General features: G+C 41.6%; 1 protein-coding gene across 1 annotated transcript in view; it reads right to left on the bottom strand.

Annotated features, from left to right (window-relative positions):
* Nucleotides 1–22,595, bottom strand: part of LOC122553627 (E3 ubiquitin-protein ligase pellino homolog 2) — a 249,147-nt gene that overhangs the window by 125,993 nt on the left and 100,559 nt on the right. The gene's annotated exons all lie outside the window — the stretch shown is intronic.

The raw sequence follows: 22,595 nt of genomic DNA, 5'->3' as shown, positions 1-22,595 counted from the left end.
GAATTGGCTCAATGGTCCTGGTTGGAATTTTCAGGCATGATAGATAGGGGATAACAATTTTGGACAAAGAAACAATTACAGTTATTAGAAGAGACAATGTGTTAGATGAGGCCATAAGGAACTGCTGGGAGTGTATGATAGATGCCTGAACAGTCAAAGAGATAGAAGAGCAAAAAAATGTACGCAATTTTCAAATAAAAAATAAAGAATAGGATACTGATAGAAGATTTTAACCATCCTAATATTAATTGGGTTAGTTTTGGTCTGTAGGAATTGAGTTACATTATGTAGGAAGCCCAGCAAGAGAGAGCATAGGCTCATACTTAGTTTTAGGTGGAATAAGAGGCAATTGGAGCACATGTTGATGGTAATGATCATAAGTCAGTTAGTGTTAATATAATTATCAAAATGGACAAAGATAGAATAATTTGGATGTGAGCATTGTTAAAAACCACACAACACCAAGTTATAGTCCAGCAGGTTTATTTGGAAGTACTAGCTTTTGGAGCACCGCCCCTTCATCAGGTGGTTCTCCACCTGGTGAAGGAGCAGCGCTCTGAAAACTAGTGCTTCCAAATAAACCTGTTGGACTATTACCTGGTGTTGTATAATTTTTAACTTTTTCCACCCCAGTCCAACACAGGCACCTCCAAGTCGATGTGAACATAGGAGGTATAGTTAGTTAAGTTTGCAAATGACACTAAAATTCAAACTGTAGTGGACAGCAAAGAAGGTTACCTCAAAGTACGATGGGATCTTGATCAGATGGGCCAATGGGCTAAGGAGTGGCAGATGGGAGTTTAATTTAGGTAAATGTGAGGTGCTGCATTTTGGAAAGGCAAATCAGAGCAGGACTTATACACTTAATGGTAAGGTCTTGGAGGTTGCTGAGCAAAGAGACCTTGAAGTGCAAGTTTATATTTCCTTGCAAGTGGAGTGACAAGTAGATAAGATAGTGAAGGCTGTATTTGGTATGCTTTCCTTTACTGGACAGAGCATTGAGTATACAAGTTGGGAGGTCATGTTGCAGCTGTACAGGACATTGGTTAGGAATTTGCAGTATTGGAAATTTGGAATATTGCATGCAATTCTGGTCTCCCTCCTATCGGAAGGATGTTGTGAATTTTGAACAGGTTGCCAGAGTTGGAGGATTTGAGCTACAGAGAGAGGCTGAATACGCTGGGGCTGTTTTCCCTGGCGCGTCAGAGGCTGAGGGGTGACCTTATAGAGGCTTATAAAATCATGAGGGGCAAGGATAGGGTAAATAGACAAGGTATTTTCCCTGAAGTGGTGAAGTCCAGAACAAGAGAGCATAGGTTTAGGGTAAGAGGGGAAAAACTTAAAATGGACCGAAGGAGCAATTTTTTCACGCAGAGGACTGTGTGTGTATGGAATGCACTGCCAGAGGAAGTAGTGGAAGCTGGTACATTGATACAACATTTAAAAGGCATCTGGGATGGGTATATGAACAGGAAGGATTTAGAGGGATATGGACCAAGTGCTAGAAAATAGGACTAGATAAGGTTAGGATATCTGGTCAGCATGGACGAGTTGGACCGAAGGATTTGTTTCCATGCTGTACATCTCTATGACTAAGTTGAAGACCAATTTCACTAAGCTGTAAAGTGATTTAGCAAAAGTGGACTGTACTTGAAGGTAACATTGAATGCCTTCCATTGCTCTGACAAAGAGTTTGGAATAAACATGTTGCCATGGAGAGAGGTGGGACAGCCAAGTTTATAGCACCCTGGGTGTAAAGGAATTTACAAGGTTCGATAAGGTAGAAAAAGAAAGCTGATGTTCAACTGTGAGAACTCAATACTACAGAAAGCCAAAAGGATAGAAAGCAGAGGGATAAAATCAAAAATGAACTGAAGACATGAAAGAATATTAGCAAAAAAAAAACAAAGGTGAACCCAAAGATATCTAATCAAAACATTTATATTAGAGGAGGACTAAGAAAAGGATAGGAGAATTATTTGAGGAAGTTACATGGAGGTTTGACGATGATAGTGCTGTTTATCTGGTCTACATGGAATTTAGTAAGTCTTTCAACAAATTTCCACATGGCAGACGGTTTTTTAAAAAAAAGCCAATGGGATCCAGCAAGCTCGATTAAAATTGAGTAATTGCTGATGGGTCTCTTTGTAACTGGGAGGGCATTTTCAGGAGGGTTCCACAGGGTTCAGGACTACATCAACATTTTTGATGGATTTACATCTAATTAAACAACTTGGATGTAAAGATACAGGGTGTGATATAGAAGTTTTCAGACAACACAAAACTTGGGCATGTGGTTGATAATGAGGAGGATAGTTGTAGATTGTAGGAATATATCAATCATCTGGTACGATAAGCAGAAACATGGCAAATGAAATTCAACCTGAAGAAGTGGTGGTGAAGAAGGGCCTTGTCTGTTTACCCTATCTGAGATTTTGCATCAGACGAGATAAAAGGAATACACAATTAACACAAGAATACTAATAGGTGTCGAGGTGGTAAGGAACCTTGAGCGTCCACAGATCTCTGAAGCTAACAGGACAGGTCAATATGGTGGTTAAGGTGGCATATGGAATTTGTTCCTTTATTAACAGTGGTCATAAAGTCATAGAGATATATAGCACAGAAACAGACCCTTTGGTCCAACTCATCCATGGTGACCAGATATTCTAAATTAATCTACACCCATTTGCCAGCATTTGATCCATATCTCTCTGAACCCTTCCTATTCATATAACCATCCAGATGCCTACTAAATGTTATAATTATACCAGTCTCCACCACTTCCTCGGCAGGTCATTCCATACACACACCAGCTTTTGTGTGTAAACATTGCCCCTAAGGTCCCTTTGAAATCTTTCAATGCTCACTTAAACCTATGCCTTCTGATTTTGGACGCCCCTACCCTGTTTACTCTATCCAAGATTTTATAAACCTCTATAAAGTCACCCCTCAGCCTCCGTGGGTATTGGCAGGTCAGTTGGGAAATAAATAGGGAGAAGTCAGTAGAAATTAGAAACTCTATGTCAAGAAAAAAAGTCCAATTCCCTGATAAAGTTTTGAATGGCAATGGAGAATCTCACAAGTAAGCCATGAGAGGCCGATTTTGATTGCTATGTAATTGCATTCATTGAAATACATTTTACCATTCTCCCACCTGTCAAATGGAAAGAAGATGGCAAAAAGTTTCAACATTTAAGTCAGAATGGGTACCTGTTGACTCCAGCTCAACCCTTGCTCTTCTGGACTTCCATTGTGGATACTAGTCACCAAAATGTCAGAGATCACTCCAAACCAACGACATCCCCCATCCACAGACATTGGCATCAGACTTGTAGCATCCTCACTGCACCTTCATGACACATTTCAGACTCACTTACAATGTAGCCTGCATCTCAAAGTTATATTTTGGAGCAGACAGGCACTGGTCATTGTAATGCTGCCACCCAGGACACACTGTCCTCAGGGACAGGCACCCACCTCATACAGACATGGGTAAGAAAGGGACAGAACTGGCAACTCAACATTCTGGGGTATAGGTTCTTCAGGCAAGAAAAGGGTGGATGTGAAAAAGATGGTGGTGTTTCATTACAAATTAAGGAGTCGGTTACTGCAGTAAGGAGTGACAAAATCTGCAAATGAATGGAGGGATAGAGCCTAGGATAAAAAGGGGACAGTCTCATTGTTTGGGGGTCTATAATACACTCCTTGCAATCAGCATATAGAGGAGGAGAGATTATGCAGACAATTCACTAAGGAATCTAACAATAATAGTAATTATATTAGGTGATTTCAATTTCCCGAACATTAATTGAGACAGTCATAGTGTACAAGTTTTAGAGGTTTCAAATTCTTTGAAATGTATTCAAGAAACTATTTTATATCAACATGCAAAGGGTCTGATAAGGGACTGTGCAGGGCTGGACCAAATCCTGGTAAACAAAGCTAGACAGGTAGTCGAGGTGGTAGTTGGGAGTATGTAATTGGTAACAACTACAATACAGTACGATTTAAGTTCGTCATAGAAAAGGAAAGAGACGTTCTGTAAAAATCGGGTTTTGGATTAAGGGAAGGCAGATTTTATTAAATTATAGCAGGAACTGGCCAGAGTAGACTGAGAATAGCTATTTGTGGGGCAATCTACAGTAGAATAGAGAGAGACTCAAAAAGGAAGCGGAGAGAGTACACTTTAGGGTAACACGTAGGAGCAACAAGCCCAAAGAGACCTAGATGTCTAGAAATTTCAGGCCTGGATCAGAAGGAAAAGAGAGGCATTTAGTTGGAACAAGGTAAGCAAGTCAACGATACGCTACTGGATTACAGAAAGTCATAGGGATGTACAGCATGGAAATAGACCCTTCAGTCCAACTTGTCCATACCAACCAGATATCCTAATCTACTCTGGTCACATTTGCCAGCACTTGGCCCATATCCCTCTAAACCCTTCTTATTCATATACCCATCCAGATGCCTTTTAAATGTTGTAATTATACCAGCCTTCTTCACTTCCTCTGATAGCTCACTCCATGCACATACCACCCTCTGCATTAAAAAGTTGCTCCTTAGGAGCATTTTAAACGTTTCCCCTCTTACCCTAAATAACCTATGGTCTCTAGTTCTGGACTCCTCCACCCCAGGGAAACGACCTTGTCTATTTACCCTATCCATGCCCCTCATGATTTTATAAACCTCTATAAGGTCACCCCTCAGCCTCAGACGCTCCAGGGAAAACAGCCCCAGCCTATTCAGTCTCTCCTTGTAGCACAAATCCTCCAACCCTGACAATATCCTTGTAAATCTTTTCTGAACCCGTTCCATGTTTCACAATATCCTTCCGATAGGAGGGAGGCCAAAACTCCACACACTATTTTCAAGGAGAATTTTTTTATTCACTTGTGGGACAAGGGCATTGCTAAGGCTGGCCAGCATTTACTAAAGATGCCATTGGAAACGTTATGGTGAGTTGCCTTATTGAACTGCTGCAATCCAAATCCTAGAGGATGACCCACAATGCCTTAGAGAGGGAATTTCAGGATTTTGTCCCAGCCACAGTGAAGAAACAGCAATACATTTCCAAGTCCGAATGGTGAGGGGTTAGGAGGGGAACTTGCAGGTGATGGTGTTCCCAGGCATCTGCTGCACTTGTCCTTCTAGATGGAAGTAGTTGTAGGTTTGGAAAGTGTTATCTCATTGGAAAATTTCTGCAGTGCCTCTTGTAGATAGTACACACTACTTCTACTGAATATTGGGAGTGAAGTGCTCATGGATATGGTGCCAATCAAGCAGGCTGCTTTGTGTTGGATGGTGTCAAGCTTCTTGAGTATCATTGGAGCTGCACCCATCCAGGCAAGTGGGAAGTATTCCATCATACTCCTGACTTGTACGTTGTAAATGATGGTCAGGCTTTGAGGAGTCAGGAGGCGAGTTACTCGCTGCAGTATACAGAGGAACCTCGATTATCTGAATATCAATTATCTGAATTTCGGATTATCTGAAGAAGATCTCACGGTCCCGCAAAAATGTTACATCTAAGAGGTAAGTGTATTCAATTTACCTGTACTGAAAAACATGTGAAAACGCTGGCAAAAACAAAGAAATACAAGCACTTCAAGCATCAGCGACTAGATATTTTTTAGGTAAGAGTTAGTTACACAGCCCTTTACAAAAGTAAGTGTTTTACAATATTCCCGTCACTTTACCAGGCGGTTCATGAAAAGATCGGCCAAGAAAGTCAACACATACACGAGATTGTGCTTCTGTCTTTTTATCGCGATACTGAGTTCACAGAAACTGACAAATGCTCTTACGATCATAGAAGTATTCAAAACCTTGTTTAATGTTGGGATTTCATATACAGTCTTTATGTGATGGATTTAGTCCTTTTCAGTTTAACCTGTAATTTGCAGAATGCAAAGATTAATTTGTTTAAATAGCAGACTCATTAAATTATAGATTTAAACAAATTCTCCGGTAGAGCAAGCATTAGATCAGTATGGTTTCCCTTGTTTAAGGTAAAATCGATTATCCAATAAATCAATTATCTGAACGAAATAGTGCCTGCCCATCTCGTTCAGATAATCGAGGTTCCTCTGTACCTAACCTTTGGCCTGTTTTTATAGCATTGTATTTATATGGCTAGCCCCAGTTCAGTTTCTGTTCAATATTAATAGTGGGGTATACAGTGCTGGTAACACCATTGAATGTCATGAGCAGTGGTTAAATTGTCTCTCCTTGGAGATGGTCATTGCCTGGCAATTGCGTGCTATGAATGTTATTTGCAACTTGTCAGGCAAAGCCTGGATATTGTCCAGAACTTGTTATATTTGAAAATGGCCTGCTTCCGTACCAGATGGGTCATCCCATTCTGTCCATGCACTGTTTATTTGTGGCGTGATCACTTCACCATACTTGTTATCTAGCAAATGTGGTTCCACTTTTCAAGAAGGAGATAAGGAGTCTCACAGCAGTGGTAGGAAAATTACTGAAGAAAGTTCTGAAGGAGAAAATTAACCTCCATTTAGGGACGCATGGATTAATAAAAAATTAGTCAACATGACTTTGTCAGAAGAAGGTCATGTCCAACAAATTTGATTGAATTTTTCAAGGAGGTAAGTTTTATGCATTCTAAGAAAGCCTTTGAAAGCTCCGACACAGAGTCAGAGTTATACAGCACAGAAATAGACCCTTCGGTCTAACCAGTGCATGCCGAACATAATCCAAAATTAAACTAGGCCCATCTGCCTGCCGCTGGCCATATGCATAAGTTAAAAGCACATGGAATCGAGGATGCCTTAGCAAAATGGATTCAAAATTACCTAAGTGACAGTAGATTGAGGATGGTGGTAGAAGGCTGTTTACTTGCCAGGAGGCCGGTGTCCAGTGGAATACCACAGTAATCAATGATGGATACCTTATTGTTCCTGATATATACAAACGATATAAATGAGAATGTAGAGTTGGTGATGTAATAAGTAAGTTTTCAGATGGCATTAATATTGGCGAGTTCAGTAATAGGGAGAAAGAAGGTCTTAGGGTTGGTCAGATGGGCAGATCAGAGGCAGATGGAATTTAACCCTGAAAGGTGTGAAGTCTTGCACTGTGGAAGTAGTAACAAGACAAGGGAGCACTCAATGAATGGATAGACACAAGGAAGCTCAGAGGACACAGGGATCTTGGGGTGCTTGTCCACAGATCCCTGAAGACAACAAGACAGGTGAGTAGTGTGGCTAAGAAGGCATATGGGACACTTGCCTTTATTAGTCATGTCATATATTATATGCTCTTATTGTGTGGTTATGTTGGAGTTGCACCAAGGTTCAGTTCAGCATAGCTGGAGTATTGTGTGCTGTTCTGCTCTGATTACACTGGAGAGGAAGCTGCCTGGGTTGCAGCATTTTAACGATGAAGAAAAGCTGAATAATTTTGGGTTGTTTTCTCTAGAGCAGAGAAAGCTGATGGATGACCTGATTGAAGTGTACAAGATTGAGGAATATGGACATAATGGATAGAAAGGAGCTGTTCCCCTGAGCTGAAGCATCAATAACAAGGGGGCATAATCTTAAGGTGAAGGGCAGGTGGTTTAGAGAGGATTTAAAGAAAACATTTTTCACTCAGAGCATGTTGGGAATCTGGAATGAACTGCATGGAAGGGCAGTAGAGGCAACTTTTAAAACGTTTTGGATGAGCATTTGAAATGTCATAATATTCACGGCTTTTGGGTCAAGTGCTGGAAAGTAGGATTAGGATAGATAGGTCAGTGCAGACTCAGTGGGCTGAAGGTGCTTCTTCTGTGCTTTTTGAGTATTTTGACTCATGGTTTCGACCAGTTTATCTCAGGGCTCCTCACATGTTCTGCATTTATTTGGATGCTCACAGCATCACTTGCATAAACATTTTTGGTAGATTTGCTTTGCCTTGTTGGTTGCTGGAGACACAAAGCCAGGCAGCTCACCATTGTCAGTAGTTATCATGTTGCATTGTGATACATAAACCTCACAGTTGCACTATGTGCCAGTATGATATACTGCAAGCAAACTGCAACCATGTGGTCACATCTTAAAGTCTACAGGGATGAGGCCTCAGTCAAGCCAAGGGAGAAATCTTTAAGTAAGGGAGTCCTAACATAGCTCATTAAGGACAGTGTCAGCTACTAGTCCGAGGCTTGAACAGTCAGTTGGTTGCTTGTGCCAACTAGGGTCATGGAATCGTCTATTGTCTGGGAATTGGGTATGGTCAGTCCTGCAGGTGCAGTGGAATCAGTCCATGGCTGAAATGAGCCATTCACCTGCACATAGATCTAGCAGGGATCAATTGGGGCTTTCCAACCAAATCAGGGAGTGAGTCAAGATCAATCCGAGTCAGCTCAGTGAAAGAGAAATCATCAGGGCCACTGCTGTGGTAGGGCAGTTGGGAGATCAATTCTGGCGTTTGCTGGCATGCCGAGGTGATTATTATGAATGGTGAATGACACAACTTGCAAAGAGGAGATGAAATAATAGTTCATTGGAGGCGAAGGGTTACTGTGGGAAGGAGTTGTTGATGGTCACAGCTGCCAGAAGCATCAACCACCAGTGCAACATCATGGTTGGCAATCGTCAACTCTGAGCCTTGAAGCTCAGGAGTACTCACTTAGATAAGGTTCTAAGATGGGATGAAGGTAAGGACAGGTAACCTGGTAGTTTGGTTCCCAAATAACAAGGCAAGTGCATATTCATAAAAGTATATGTAATGAAGTGTTAGCTGCACCACGTATGTATCCTGAGAGGTGTTTCTTTTGATTCTTCTTACACTATGTGCACAGTGAAGGGCACTCCTGGTTTGGCATGGTGCACATCTGGGCTTTGAAACTGGTGCCAGGAATCCCAGGAGTTCCCGACAGTGGCAAATGTTTCTATCTCTGGTGCGAGAGAGATCGAATAAGCTGGTGCTGTAGAGATGTGCTGCATAAGCAATGACGTGAGTTTTAGAGAATAGCGTGAGAAATTTTACTGGGGGTAGACAGAAAGAAATCCCCTTTCAAGAATTAGCCAATCTCTGAAGAAATTCAGCCCACACAGACAAACATAAGTGGGAAACACACTCTCTCTCTTCGACAATTTAAAAAAGAGCCATCCAAGATCTCCTTTGATAACAGAGGACTTAGCCAGATATAACTTCAGTGATCCTCTTCTACACTGTGCTCAAATGTTAGATGACCAAGCGAGAAGACCAAACTGGACACTTAATACAGATAAGGTCTGACCAAGGTTTTGTACAGAGACAGGAGATTGTTTTGCTTTGTGGCCAAGTGTCCTGGGATTACATTCCAATGTCCTATTCACTTGTACAATAGCCTTCAAGCATAATAGACCTTTGATATCTCAATCACTGTAAAAGAATTGTCATTATGATATAAATAGATGCTCCTAGCTTAATGGCATAAATGTATTTGTGATCAAAGGTTTGTATGAAAATTAAGAGCATAATGACAATTTACACACTGACGCAGGGTGTTTAAGATAGAAAAAGACACACCATGCTTAAGGTTGTGGGGGGTTCTCTTCAAATGAAGTAAACATAAATGGTACGGAACTGAATGGTAGCAACCTATTTACAGATCTGAAACAGGAAGAGATGAGAAATGTAATGATAGTAAACACATAAGTTCGCTCCAAATATGAAGAGGAAGTCCCCTATTTATCCACAATACATGATCATACAGCACAAATAGACTGATCAATATTAGCCTGTCAGCCAACCATCCAAAAAGCACAGCACACTCTACTGGGCAGTTGTTACCGCTGTGTGAAAAAAAATACAGATAGCAAGTGAGTCAGCACGGTCGCTCAGTAGTTAGCACTGCTGCCTCAAAGTATCAGGAACCTGGTTCAATTAAAGCCTCAGACAACTATCTGTGTGGAGTTTGCACATTCTCCCCACGTCTGCGTGGGTTTCTTCCAGGTGCTCTGGTTTCCTCCCGCAATCCAAAGAACGTGAAGGTTAGGTGAATTGACCATGCTAAATTGTTCATAGTGTTCAGGAATGTGTAGGTCAGGGGTAAGTGTACAGCAATTGGGTCTGGCTGGGTTACTCTTCAGAGGGCCAAAGGACCTGTTTCCACACTGTACAGATTCTATATAAAGTTCTTAGAGCAGCTATTATGTAATGTTTTGAAGGACTTAACTTTTTCTAATTAAATTTGAAGTGTAGCGACAACACTTATATTCAACAAGATGCACTTAAAACTGGATGAAACGAAGTAGTGAAGTATATGAAAGATGATTAAGACCAATATACGGAGGGACAAAAAGGGTGTAGTAAAAGGAGAAGTATTAATTAATAATTTGGTTGCGCAAGGTACTTTAGCAAAGAGTGACTATAACATGACAAAATGCTTTATTGGGATAGAAAGTAAAGTAGTCCAATCCAAAGCTAGGGACCAGAGATCAGTGTTTGGGCCCTAGCTATTCAAAATATTCAACAATTTGGATAAGGGAATCAACTACAGCATTTCCAAGTTTGCTGACAATTCAAAACTAGCTGAAATTGAGAGTGGTGAGGAGAAAGTAAAAACACTTCAAGACAATTTAAACATGTTGATTGAATAGAAAAATATGTGGCAAATGCTGTACAATATGAATAAGTGTGAAGTTATCCACATTGGCAGGAAAACAGAATACTGGGTATTACAAAAATTGAGATGGATTGGGAATTCTTGGTGTACAAAAGTACCTTTTTTTTGTACACTAGTCACTGAAAGCAAGCATGAGGGTGCAAGCAATCAGGAAAACAAATGGTATACAGGTCTTCATTGCAAAATGCTCTAAGTACAGGAGACAAGATGTCTTATTGCAGCTGTAGAAGCCCTTGGTGAGACACACTTGAAGTATTATGTGTTGTTTTAGTCTCCTGCCCAAGATATTTTTACTATAGAGGGAGTGCAACAAAATGTTTAACTAGGCAGACTCCAGGGATGGCAGATTTGTCATACAAGAAAAAATTAGGTCAACTACTTCTGCTTGAAACATACAAAATTCCTTACAGGGCTGGATAAATTAGATGCAGGGTAGATTTTTTCATAAGACAGTAACAACATATGATATTGGAGCAGAATTAGGCCATTCAGTCCATCAAGTTTGTTGTGCCATTAAATCATGGCTAATTTATTTCTCAACCCATTTTCTTGCCTTCTCCCAGTCACGCTTGATTCCCTTATTAATAAAAACCTATCTATCTCGGTCTTAAATATACTCAGCGACTTTACCTCCACAGCCTTTCACGAAAATGAGTTCCACAGATTAACCATTCACTGGATGAAGAAATTCCTCCTCATCTCAGTTCTGAAGGGTCATCCCTTCACTCTGAGATTGTGTCCTCAGGTCTTTCCTAATATGTGGTAGCATCTTCTGCATGTCCACTCTATCCAGGCCTCTCAGTATTCCAAGTTTTAGCAAGACCCCCTTCAACCTTCTCAACTCCATTAAGTACAGACTCACAGTCCTCAATTGCTCCTTATATGACAAACCCTTCATCCTCAAAATTATTCTTGTAAACCTCCACTGGAACTCCTCCAATGTCAGTACATTCTTCCTTAAGACACTGGATACAAAACTGCTCACAATACTCCAAATGCTGCCTGACTAGAGCCTTATACAGCCTCAGCAATACATTTCTGTCCTGCACGCTAGTCCTCTTGAAATGATTGCTAATATTGCACTTGCCTTCCTAAATGCCAAATGAACCTGCATATTAACCTTAAGAGAACACTGAACTAGGACTCCCAAGTCCCTTTGTGTTTCAGATTTATGAAGCTTTTCCCTATTTAGAAAATTCTCTATACCTTTATTCTTCCTACCAAAGTGCATAGCCTCATACTTTCCCACAGTGTATTTCATCTGCCACTTCTTTGTCTACTCTCCTATCCTGTCCACAGTCCTCTGCAACCTCCCTGCTTCCTCAACACTATCTGTCCTGCCACCTATCATCAAGTCATCTGCAAACTTAGCAATAATGTTCCTTCATTCAGATTGTTAATTCTTAATGTGAATAGTTGTAGTCCCAGGACAGACCCTTGCGGAACTCCACTCGTCACCGTGTGCCATCCTGAAACAGATCTCTTTATCCCCACCCTCTGACTTCTACCTGTCAGCCCTTGCCCTGACTAATACCTTGCCCCTAACACCACAGCTCTCATTTAGCAACTTCCTGAGTTGTACCTTGTCAAAAACCTTCTGGAAATCCAAATAAATCACATCCACTGGCTCTCCTTTGTCTAACTTGCTTATTATCTCCTCTAAGAACTCTAACAGATTTGTCAGGCATGATCTCACCTTGACAAAGCCATGTTGACTCAGCCCTATTTTACCATGCATTTTGAAGTACTCCACAATTTTATGCTATGGTCAAAGCTGACTGGGAACTGGCCACAATTGACTCGGAACAGCTCCCAACTTCTGCCTCCTTTCTTTCTTAAACAGTGGTGTTTCACTATCCATTTACCAGTCATCTGGGACACTCCCTGACTCAAGTGATTCCTGGAAGATCACCATCAATGCCTTCACAATCTCCTCAGATACCTCCTCTAAAACTCTGGGGTGTAGTCCATTCAGCCCAGATGATTTATCCGCCTTAAATCTTTCCACTTCTCCATCAGCTTTTCTGTAATGATGGCCTGTGTTCCCAAACTTCCTTCAAATTCTGGTATGTTATTATTGTCTTCCACCAGAGGACTGGTGCAAAGTACCTACTCAGTTTCTCCCTGTCTCTTTCTTGTCTTTAATAGATTTAAAAACAAATTTTACAACTTTCCTTTATATTACTAGCTAGTTTACCCTTATAGTTCATCTCTCCTCCCTGACTGCTTTTTCAGTTATCCTCTGCAGGTTTTTAAAGGCTTCCCAATCATCTGGCTTCCTGCTAATCTTCACCAAATTGTATGCTTTTTCTTTCGCTTTTTTTGCTGTCCCTGACTTCCCTTTCAGCTATGGTTGCCTCACCCTCTCCTTCGTATGTTTTTTCTTCTTTGGGATGAATTTCTGTTGTGCTTCCCAAATTACCTCAAGAAACCCCTGTTATTTCTTCTCTACCAACTTCCCTGCTAGGGTACCCTTCCAATCAAGTCAGGACAGCTCCTCCCTCAAGCATTTGTTGTTACTCTCACTGTAATACCGTTACATCTGATTCCAGCTCTTCCCCTCAAACTACAGGGTGAATTCTATCATATTACGGTCACTGTCCCTAAAAGTTCATTCACCTTAATCTCTCTAATCAAGCCTTATTAAACATCAGCTGGGAGGGGAGGTGCAGTCATTTAGAACAAAAAGTCCCAATTTTCAAAACTTCAATCAAAGTGGTGAACCTATGGAATTATCTATCCACATAAGTCAGTGCAAGCCAAGTCAATATATTTAAGAAAGAAATTGCTAAACACTAAAGTTAGCAAAGAGAATGGGGAAAGGGAGTGGGAGCATACCAGCATTATAGAATATTGGCTGTGATCATACTGAATGGCAGAACAGGTTCATTGGGCCAAATAGCTTACACTTGCTCCTATTTTACATTCTCTACTTTCTACAAAAGACTTACCACATGATTAAAATAAAAGCATATTGAATTGAAATGCACAAGTGCTAACAATTTTTGGCTAATACAGTTCACTTCTTTTAATACTAATTGCAGCAATTTCAAGTTGCTCAATTCATTAAAATGGTGAGTCCAATAGCAAGATACCATTTTCAGGACAGCATCTTCCAGTATTCCATGCATTACTATACACATACAGTAATCAGAGTTGCCATCAAATTTGCACACAGTTAATAGTGCTACAGCGCAACAGTTGTGCTCCTCTGTGACTTCATGCTATAGAAAATCGCGCTACTGAAAACCACTATAGAAAATTGTGCTATAGAAGATTGTTAACAGAAAATAGTTATACCTGTTCAGTAGAAAGTTTGCATTATCCAACAACATCCACAATTCGTCAATCGGATTATAGCCAATTCGCATTGATGAAATGCGCATTATAGCAGAATGACCTGTACTGGAAACAACAGCAAAAAAATACGGTCCTATCAACCCTGCAAAGTCCTCTATATTATCATCTGGTGGCTAGTGTTAAAGTTGGGAGAGCTATCTAACAGATTAGTCAAGCAAAACCCTGACACAATCATATTCAAGGAATCATGCCTTACAGGCACAATTATCATTATTTCTGGAAATGTCCTTACCCACCAGCAAGACAACCCATCTGAGATGGCAACATGATAGCATACAGTCAGGAAGGAGTTGCCCTGGGAATCCTCAACATTGACTCTGGACCCCATGAAATGTAATGGCATCAGATTAAAAATGGACAAGGAAACCTGTTGCTGATTACCACATGCTATCCTCCTTCAGCTGATGAATCAGTACTCCTCCATGTGGAACAACACTTGAAGAAAGCATTGAACATGGCAAGGGCACAAAATATTCTCTGGGTGGAGGTTTCAATGTCCGCCACCAAGCGTGGTTCAGCAGCAGTACTACTGAGTTAGCTATCTTTTTTTAGGACACAACCAGCTATTAGATTGGGTCTGCATTAGATGGTGAGGGAACGATCAAGAGGAAAATACACACTTGGCCTCATTCTCACCAACCTGCCCATTACAGATGCACCTGCCCTTGTGGAGACAAACTCCCTCCTTCATGTTGATAATACTGTGCATCGTGTTGTATGACACTACCATTGTGCAAAATTGGACAGACTACAAACACATCTAGCAATTTAAGACTAGGCATACATGGGGTGCTGTGGGTCATCAACAATACCAATACAAGCTACAACCTCATGGCCCAATACATTGCTCATTTAACTAATACCATCAAGCCAGGGGAACAACAGTGGTTCGATGGAGAGTTCCAGGTGCAACAAAATGAGATATCAGTCTGATGAAGCTACCAAGCAGGACTAGATTAGATTAGATTAGATTAGATTCCCTTAGATTAGATATGGAAACAGGCCCTTTGGCCCAACAAGTCCACACCAACCCTCTGAAGAGTAACTCACCCAGACCTGTTCCCCTACATTTACCCCTGACTAATGTACCTAACACTATGTGCAATTTAGCATTACCAATTCACCTGACATGCACATCTTTGGATTGTGCTGGGAAACCAGAGCGCCCAGAGGAAACCCACACAGGCATGGGGAGAATGTGCAAACGCCACACAGACAGTCGCCCAAGGTCAGAATCGAACCCAGATCCCTGGCGCTGTGAGGCAGCAGTGCTAACCACTGAGCCCCGAACTACTTGCACACCAAACAGGATGAGCAGCAAATGATAAATCAAGCTACACAATGCCACAACCAATGATCAAATCTATGCTCTGCAATCCTGTTACATCTAGTTGAAAATGGTGGTGGACAATTAAACAACTTACTATAGGGTGAGGCTTCACAAATATCCCCGTTCCCAATGACAGAAGAGCCCAATACATCAGTGCAAAAGGTAAGGCAGAAGCATTCAGAATAATCTTCAGCCAGAGCTGTCCAGTGGATAAACCATCTTGGCCACCTCAGTGGTACCCAGCATATCAGACGTCAGTCTTCAGCCAATTCAATTCACTCCACATGATAATCAAGAAACAGCTGGAGTCACTGGATACTGCAAAGGCGACGGGCCCTGACAACATTCAGACAATACTACTGAAGACTTGTACTCAAGAATTTCCTGTACACCTAACCAGGCTGTTCTAATACAGCTACAACACTAGCATCTACCCAACAATGTGGAAAATTGCCCACATGTGTGCTGTACACAAAAAGCAGGACAAATCCAATCCAGCCAACTAGCACCCATAGTCCATTCGATCATCAATAAATTAATGTCATCAACAGTATTATAAAACAGTACTTGCTCTGTAAAAACCTATTCAATAATGCTCAGTTTGCAGGGTAACTCAGTTCAAATATGGCCAAAGAAGCAGAATTCCTCATGAGGTTAGAGTGACAGCCTCTTTGGAGTCATATCTGGCACATTGGAAAATGGTTGTGGTTATTCGAGGTCAGTCACCTCAGCTCTAGGACATCTGTACAGGAGTTCCTCGGGGTAGTATCCCATGCCCAACCATCCTCAGCTGCTTCATCAATGATAGTTCCTTCATCATAAAGATCAGATGTGGGGATGTTCACCAATGTTTTCACAATGTTCAGCACTATTCACGACTCCTCCGAAACAAATGCAATCCATGTTCAAATCCAACAGGTTCTGCACAATATCCAGACTTAGGCTGATAAGTGGCAAGTAACATTCGTGCCACACAAATGCCAGGCAATGACCTTCTGCAAGAAGAGACAATCTAACCAGCGTCCTTTGACATTCAAAGGCATGAACATCATGGAATTCCCCACGATCAACATTCTGAGATTTAATATTGACCAGAAATTCAACTGGACTCACTGTATAAACATAGTGGCTAGAAGAGCAGGTCAGATAGAGTCACAGAGATGTACAACATGGAAATACTTCCCAGGGCCTTTCTATCATCTACATAGCACTAGTCAGGAGTGTGAAGGAATACTCCACATTTACCTGGATAAGTGCAGCTTGAAAAACACTCAAGGAGCTTCATACTAGTCAGGATAAAGTAGTGCGGTTGACTGGCACCACATCCACAAACATCCACTACCTCCACCATCAATGCTTGGTAGCAGCAGTGCATACTATCTATAGATGTACTGCAGAATTTCGCAAATGGTCCTTGGGCAGCACCTTCCAAATTCACAATTGCTTTCAACTAAATAAGCAAGGGCAGCAGATACATGGGAACATTACCAGCTGCAAGTTACCCCTCCAAACTGGTAAGATGGCAGTAGAGTAAGGCTTCTGAGCCCGCAGCTCATCCACTTTTCTTTTCTTTCTTTTTGCTCTCTTTTCTCCTCTTTTACTTTTCTTACTTCTTGTTGAAGGGCTTGGTTGTGGCGACTGCATTGGCAGTAACGGGTAGGCTCAGCACAGACACATGGCAACGGTATTTGCAAGCATTTGTGTTCCCAGTGGCTTCTGCATCAACAAGAAATCTAATACCAGCTCATGGCTGCTGTGACAGAGGCAAGTTTGGGCCCAATATGAGACTCGGCAGCATTGCCAGTGGCTGCCATCAATGAGGGGGGCCCAAAGCAAACTCATTGCGGATATGGTGTCAGGTTTGGGCCAGTGCTGTATGCAGCAGCATCAGTGGCATCTGCATTGACAAAGTCCAGCGAGGGCGTCGATGAAGGAGAGATGGTGCCGAAGAGTGGCAACTTTCATTCCAACTGCAGCAACTCAGTGAAAGTGACTCATGTCTGACCACCAGCCCCAGGACGGAATACGTAACAAAAAGGACTGTAAAGTTGAACACATTTTTTTCATTTCTTTATTCCTCAGCCTTTATATTCTTTGCTTGGATTTATTTTTCTGTGTTTAAGATGGCACCAGAGAGTGGCGACAGTATACAACACTTCTCACTGTACTTTGTAGCAAAATACAAGTGACAATAAATCAAATCACTAAATCATTACAATCTAACCACTCACCATCCTGATTTGGAAATATATTGCTGTTCCTTCACTTTTGCTGAGTCAAAATCCTAGAATTCCCTCCCATGTATAGAACAAGAACTACAGTGGTTCAAGAGGCATTTCACCATCATCTTCTTAAGGTTAACTAGCAACAGCTGTCCATCCAGTCATGCCCACATCCCAGGAGTGAATAATAGAAACAAACTTCTTTAGTTCTGAACACAATGCCATTGACAATGTTAATGAGGAAACCCTCGGGAATGCAATTTAACCAAATAGAGCACTCTGTTTGATAATTCACGACTTTTGTCAACTCCAAACAAAAAGTTATAAGTGTAAATGTACTCTACACAACTCAAGTACCATTTCAATAGTTCAATACTTTGAGAAGTCCTTATCACTAAAGTTTTAATATTTGAAACATTAAAGTCTATTTAAAAAGTGCCCTTTAAAAGCTTTGTTGCAATCATGTTGTAGATAATATTTGCCCCAAACAATTCTTTGTAGAAATTAGACATGTTTTACTTGACAAAAAGAAAATCCTCTTCAGAGGATCCAATCAATTATACTACTTTTCAACTGTGGCCTTGCTCAAAGTAATTAAAGGCCAGCGAATCCAATTATTGCCTGGTCTATTTGAAACTAACTTTCTTCCATTAGACTGACAGGGGTAACTACTCTGCTGTTGTGTGTAAAATGATACTGCAGAAATATGATGGTGTGTTAATTGTAATGAGCTAGAAGTTTCCATAAAAAAGATGAAAAACTAAACTGAGTAGACTCTAAAGGAGATTAATAAAATCCCAAGGTTTTGTGAATGACCACCTTGCAGAAAATCTTACAAACGCTTATTCCTTCAACGCACTGTTTATAACTCCAAAAAGATAACTTATCAATCAACTTAAAATCTACGGGTTCAGAAATATACAATTTGAAATAAGATAAAAATTACATGATAGTAATGTTTCTATTATGCAATAGAATACAATCTATATTTAAGATCAATAATAGATCTAAACCCACTGATCTTTAAAAAGGAATTGTTGATAAATTCAACTGTAAGCTTCTGTTGCCCTTCAAGTAAGTAAATAATACTGAATAATCAAGCTGCAAAATAGAACGTTTAACCCATATTGGCCCAGATTTTGAAACTGCAAAGATTACAAAACTATCAGCATCAATTCACAATCATTACAATGGTAAAACTAACAGCAACCTCTATAATCCACACATGCATAAATATGAAAATCTAAACATTGCCATCAGTAATTCCATGTTACTCTCCAGTTGAAATCCTCATCACTGATAATCTTCTGAAATCACTTGAATTGACATGAACTTCCATTTTTACTCTATTAGTTATGCTGTAAAAAACATTTAAAAGGTTACACCTTGTTGAATGATGTACACTGGGTTTTACACAACATCTTAAAATGATAACAATATATTTTTAAAAACCTGTCCAGCCTTAAAACTAACTTTAAATTTGTGGAAAGTCAAATTTCTCCACTGTGCTACATGATTGCACTCTGCAGTTTTTTTTAAAATACAACAAACACTACGTAAATGAGAAGAAAATAACAATCTGCTTTTTCTTCCTTCCTGCTATGCTGTACTAAGATTAGTTGCTTAATGTACTTGATGACCATTGCCAGTACTGGACACCTGAATTAAAAGGATGTCAGGAAACAGAAAATTAATGTTTGTGAGAAGATTTGTAGCTTGCTGTGGTTCTGTTCACCGAGCTGGGAATTTGTGTTGCAGACGTTTCGTCCCCTGTCGAGGTGACATCCTCAGTGCTTGGGAGCCTCCTGTGAAGCGCTTCTGTGTTGTTTCCTCCGGCATTTATAGTGGTTTGTCTCTGCCACTTCCGGTTGTCCGTTCCAGCTGTCCGCTACAGTGGCCGGTATATTGGGTCCAGGTCGATATGTTTCTTGAAAGAATCTGTGGATGAGTGCCATGCCTCTAGGAATTCCCTGGCTGCTCTCTGTGTGGCTTGTCCTATAATAGTAGTATTGTCCCAGTCAAACTCATGTTGCTTGTCATGTGTGTGTGTGGCTACTAAAGATAGCTGGTCGTGTCGTTTCGTGCCTAGTTGGTGTTCATGGATACGGATCGTTAGCTGTCTTCCTGTTTGTCCTATGTAGTGTTTTGTGCAGTCCTTGCATGGGATTTTGTACACTAGATCAGACTCCTCCCTCCCCTTCCTAGATCAGACTCCTCCCTCCCCTTCCTAGACCTTTCCATTTCTATCTCGGGTGACCGAATCAACACAGACATTTACTATAAACCGACCGACTCCCACAGCTACCTAGACTACACCTCCTCCCACCATGCCCCCTGTAAAAACACCATCCCATATTCCCAATTCCTTCGTCTCCGCCGCATCTGCTCCCAGGAGGACCAGTTCCAAAACCGTACAACCCAGATGGCCTCCTTCTTCAAGGACCGCAATTTCCCGCCAGACGTAGTCGACAATGCCCTCCACCGCATCTCTTCCACTTCCCGCTCCTCCGGCCTTGAGCCCCGCCCCTCCAACCGCCACCAGGACAGAACCCCACTGGTCCTCACCTACCATCCCACCAACCTCCATATACATCATATCATCCGTCGTCATTTCTGCCACCTCCAAACCTCCAGGGATATATTTCCCTCCCCTCCCCTATCAGCGTTCCGAAAATACCACTCCCTCCATGACTCCCTCGTCAGGTCCACACCCCCCACCAACCCAACCTCCACTCCCGGCACCTTCCCCTGCAACCGCAAGAAATGCAAAACTTGCGCCCACACCTCCCCCCTGACTTCCCTCCAAGATCACAAGGGACACTTCCATATCCGCCACAAATTCACCTGCACCTCCACACACATCATCTATTGCATCCGCTGCACCCGATGTGGCCTCCTCTATATTGGGGAGACAGGCCGCTTACTTGCGGAATGTTTCAGAGAACACCTCTGGGACACCCGGACCAAACAACCCAACCACCCTGTGGCCCAACACTTTAACTCCCCCTCCCACTCCACCAAGGACATGCAGGTCCTTGGAGTCCTCCATCGCCAGACCATGGCAACACGACGGTTGGAGGAAGAGTGCCTCATCCTCTGCCTGGGAACCCTCCAACCACAAGGGATGAACTCAGATTTCTCCAGTTTCCTCATTTCCCCTCCCCCCACCTTGTCTCAGTCAAATCCCTCGAACTCAGCACCGCCTTCCTAACCTGCAATCTTCTTCCTGACCTCTCCGCCCCCACCCCACTCCGGCCTATCACCCTCACCTTGACCTCCCTCCACCTATCGCAATTCCAACGCCCCTCCCTCAAGTCCCTCCTCCCTACCTTTTATCTTAGCCTGCTGGACACACTTTCCTCATACCTGAAGAAGGGCTTATGCCCGAAACGTCGATTCTCCTGTTCCTTGGATGCTGTCTGACCTGCTGCGCTTTTCCAGCAACACATTTTCAGCATTTTGTACACTACGTTGGTTTTGCTCATGCTGGATATCGGGTCCTTTGTCCTGGTGATTTATTGTCTGAGAGTGGCTGTTGGTTTGTGTGCTGTTATGAGTCCTAGTGGTCGTAGTAGTCTGACATTTCTGAACTTACAGCCAGACTACTGCGACCACTAGGACTCAAAACAGCACACAAACCAACAGCCACTCTCAGACAACAACTCACCAGGACAAAGGACCCGATACCCAGCATGAGCAAACCCAACGTAGTGTACAAAATCCCATGCAAGGACTGCACAAAACACTCCATAGGACAAACAGGAAGACAGCTAATGATCTGTATCCATGAACACCAACTAGGCACGAAACGACACGACCAGCTATCCTTAGTAGCCACACACACACATGACAAGCAACATGAGTTCGACTGGGACAACACTACTATTATAGGACAAGCCAAATAGAGAACAGCCAGGGAATTCTAGAGACATGGCACTCATCCACAGATTCTATCAAGAAACATATCGACCTGGACCCAATATACCGGCCACTGTAGCGGACAGCTGGAACGGACAACCGGAACGGACAACCGGAAGCGGCAGAGACAAACCACTATAAATGCCGGAGGAAACAACACAGAAGCGCTTCATAGGAGGCTCCCAAGCACTGAGGATGTCACCTAGACAGAGGACGAAACGTTTGCAACACAAATTCCCAGCTCGGCGAACAGAACCACAACAGAAAATCAATGGCAGAGAGACCAGTACAGATTTGTGAACAGCTTTCTTGAAAGATAGCAACAAATGCTATGCCTCACCATGAACTAGAAAATCCAGGTCATTGTAATATTACAAATAAATTGCTCTCCTAGAAATATGAAGAGATTGTTCTGATAACTATTGTGTCCGATCATATCATAAATATCAGAAGTACATTATTCTGAGCAATCAGAAGACCTTTTTAAAAAAATCACCATAATTTTCATTTTTTGTAAGTTACTTAAATAAAATGTCTTTCAATGCAATGAGAAGCCAGAAATTTTTGGCTTCTCAAAATGAATTGAATTGTAATTTTTAAAAGGACTTTCATTTTATTTAATATTAAATATGTCCAAACTAATGCAAAAAAAGACAATATTTTCAAGTTTTTTTTCATAAAATAAGCTATTGGCAAATGGGCCAGGATAAAAGCAGATATTAGACTTCAAGGAGCAAACACAATCATGGGTAAAGTGGCATTGAAATAAGAGGTAGATACAAATTCACTGCACAAAAAGGCCATAAAGAAACAAAAAAAATTTTGAAGATGGCAAATAGTGAGTCATGACAGTCAGTGCAAGGACAATTTGGATCAGTTGTAGTTGGACTGTGGTGGACTAAAGTTAAGAATTACACAACATCAGGTTATAGTCCAACAGGTTTATTTGGAGGCACTAGCTTCAGAAGCGCTGCTTCTTCATCAAGTGGTTGTATGGTTGAAGAAGCAGTGGTTTGAAAGCTAACGCCTCCAAATAAACCTGTTGTACGATAACCTGGTATAGTGTAAGAATAGAGATGAAAAATAAGGTTTGAATCAAAGAATGGGGCATAAGTGATGGCAGGGGGTGAGGGAAGTGGCAGGACCAGAATGA

The sequence above is a fragment of the Chiloscyllium plagiosum genome, unplaced genomic scaffold, assembly GCF_037043375.1.
Source record: "Chiloscyllium plagiosum isolate Xiang-an unplaced genomic scaffold, Cpla_swu_hap1 HiC_scaffold_8, whole genome shotgun sequence".
Classification (NCBI taxonomy): Eukaryota; Metazoa; Chordata; class Chondrichthyes; order Orectolobiformes; family Hemiscylliidae; genus Chiloscyllium; species Chiloscyllium plagiosum.
The sequence above is the reverse complement of the archived record's forward strand: the minus strand, read 5'-3'. Positions and strand labels throughout refer to the sequence as shown.